The sequence below is a fragment of the Patagioenas fasciata genome, chromosome 19 (assembly GCF_037038585.1).
Source record: "Patagioenas fasciata isolate bPatFas1 chromosome 19, bPatFas1.hap1, whole genome shotgun sequence".
NCBI classification, from domain to species: domain Eukaryota; kingdom Metazoa; phylum Chordata; class Aves; order Columbiformes; family Columbidae; genus Patagioenas; species Patagioenas fasciata.
In genome coordinates this window covers 13,880,818-13,883,591 of record NC_092538.1, presented here as the reverse complement: position 1 = coordinate 13,883,591, position 2,774 = coordinate 13,880,818, and the positions used below count along the sequence as shown (strand labels likewise).

The 2,774-nt window shown below is 44.1% G+C and overlaps 1 long non-coding RNA gene across 1 annotated transcript; it reads left to right on the top strand.

Annotated features, from left to right (window-relative positions):
• Window positions 1-272: 272 nt before the first annotated feature.
• LOC139829477 (uncharacterized) lies at window positions 273-2,234 on the top strand. Its single transcript, XR_011741953.1, has 3 exons — window positions 273-624; window positions 1,175-1,259; window positions 2,046-2,234. It is a non-coding gene; the product is annotated as an uncharacterized lncRNA (long non-coding RNA).
• Window positions 2,235-2,774: the final 540 nt, after the last annotated feature.

Sequence of the window (2,774 nt, the reverse complement as noted above, 5' to 3'; positions counted from 1 at the left end):
TGGGTGACTCGGTGCCCTCGTTGCTCTGATGTTGGAGCAGCTCTCTGCTGAACGCTTCTCCCGTCGTTACTGAGAGATCGTGTCAGCCTGGGTTGCTCTGTCACTGCAAATCAATCACTCTACTTGTGCTGGAGTTCTCGGGTTCCTCTTTCCATTGATGTTACTGATGAGGTTGGGCTGGTTTTAGGACGGGAGTGGGATTAGGCTGTTCAGGATGGTAAAAGCTCCTTGCGCAGGTGAGCAAAGTTCTGCTGCGCGAGTTGGGAGGTTCCTGCGTTCAGCTGGATCCGGCTGCGTGTGACCTGAGTTTATTGGAGCGTGGCCTAGTTCAGAGACGTGGTTGTGTCTTTCTCTGGGTGTGAGAAGCTAAAATGCTTTGATAGCCTCATTTAATTAGTGCTGAGAGTCTGTTCACAGGATAGGTGTTTTAAGTGGTTTTGGGAGAATGGGGTTAACATCACTTTGAAAAGGGATTGAATGAGAAGTGGTGCTTGTTTCTTAGGGTGAAAAATCCAATGGGAATCCAGCTTCTTCTGAAGGAATAGAAGACAAACTCGTAAATGGATCAGCCACCCTGGAGGCAAAGTAAAGATTTTCTATGGGTCTCAGACTGGCACAGCAAAGGTATCAGTTACTTTTTTTTTTCCCCACCTACATGAAGTAATTTGAAATATTGAGACTCAAGTCTGTTGCTTGCCTTAGAAGTATTGCACAGTGTAAACATCAGAAAGTTCATTAGCTCATGAGAAGTCATTGCCCAACATGAAAGATAACGTAAAATTATGTAAAAATAACATTTTTTTCTACTTGCTTTAAATGGCGCATGCAGTAGAGACATTGATGATGAAGTTTAAAGTTTACTCTTGCCGTACCCGTAGTTGCGAGCGGGTCTTCTCAGAGACAAGTACTGGTTTAGGTGCTTTTGAAAAAAATGGTGTGTGTAAATGTGAAATCATTAGTCATTAAAATTCATGTCACTCTCTTCTTGCAGCCAATATACTTGATTTTTTTTTTTCTTAACATGAGGAATTCTAGGTCCAGTGTCCAGTTCTCGGATGTCTTTGTTCTTTCTGTTGTGGGAGGTGTCTTGTGACTGGGCGTGTGGGGGTTGTTTGGTCGCTACCATGCTTGGGTTGAAGCAATTGATAAATTCCTATTTTTTTTTTTTTTGGAGGTTTGCCAGAGGTCTGGCTGAAGCCGTTATTTCACTTTGTTTGCCTGTGGAAGTCATCAGCATGGGAGATTATGATCCAGAGGAGGTAAGTACCTTATAAATATGACTAATAAAGAAAAGCTTTTCCTTGTGTTGCGAAGGCTCTTTTCCCCTTGTATTTCTCTCCTATTATTCTGGAAATTCCCATGCTGTGTGTTAAAAATCGCTTCCCTTCTGTATAAGTGTAGCCCATCAACCCTCAGCAGAAAACACCTAAATTTTGAATATTCCTAGGAGAGGATTGCCTAGAGTATTTTGATGGTGACAGTGACTTGGTATGAGCTGGTTCTGTAACTCAGGTGTGAGTTCAGTGAGAGCGGTTGCACCAGGTCCCTCTGTTCTGTCTCTGTATCCCCAGGGAAGGGTTCAAAGCCAGAACAAGCAGATGGTGACAATTTGCAGCCTTCACAGGCTCATAAGCTAAAAACTCCTTGCTGGTCATATTTAGATGGAGTAATCCTTGAGGCATTTTTCTTCTGTGAATATTGATAGTTGTTTTTTTGAATCAGTGAGAAACTTGATTGCTGCAAGAGTCTGCTCAAGAAGCTGTCGATTGGGGTGGGGAAGGGAGATGTTCTGTTCTCTTGTACCACCTCTGTGAAGCAGCAGACAGACAGTTTGATCTCTCCTGGCTAATTTAAGGCGTCTCTGCAGGGGGGATGGCCGTTCGCCACTGTTGGGGTTATCACCTGCAGCATCCCACACCAAAATCCCACTTAGAAAAAACCTCATCTTTTAACTTCTTCCAACTCCCCATGTGTTCCAGTTGTCTTACTAATGGGAAGCGTTCTGAGAAATGCACCGATCTCTTCTATTCTCTTGATATTATTAGACAACCGGCAGGAACGTTTGTGTGTTCTTGGTAGCTACGTACACTGACGGGCAGCCAACCGAGAGTGCAGCGTGGTTCTGCAAGGGGTTAGAAGAGGCAGCGCGTGACTTTCGCTTTGGGAAAACGTATCTGAAAGGCCTGAGATACGCTGTGTTTGGCTTGGGAAATGCGGTTTATGTCGATCATTACAACACTGTAAGTATCTGCTCTGCACCTTTCTGAAGTTTCTGCTCCGCTGAAAGGCTGAGCTTCCCAAAATGCTCCAAAACTGAATGATAACTGGTAGCTTGTGTGAGATTTGCAGCCTTTGTGTGGACTGGGTTTAGGGCACAGGCAGTGCAGTTTTGAAGCAAGTGTGCTGCCCCTTGAAATGGGAAAGGAGGTTGTTAGCCAATCTTGCAGCCTGAGAAAATGCTGATTCCCTTTCCATCAGTGTTCAGTCTTGCATAAAAATACAAATACAGCACAAACTAAGTGCCTGCAAGCAACACAGAGCTGGAGAGAGGCTGATGGTTCAGGTATTTGGCTGGGTTCTATTTGCAGTGCTTCCATTTTGCTGTGTGAACGCTTTAGTAATTTAATCTGTTCAGGTAGGTGTCAGGAACTAAAATGCAGATAGAAGCACTTTTCATATTAGTGTCTCCTGTGGTGATTAGTAGGTACAGCCTAACACGTTCTTATTTGTTTCTGCAGTTGCTTGTAGCTGCTTGAAACAGTTCCTGCTGGGCT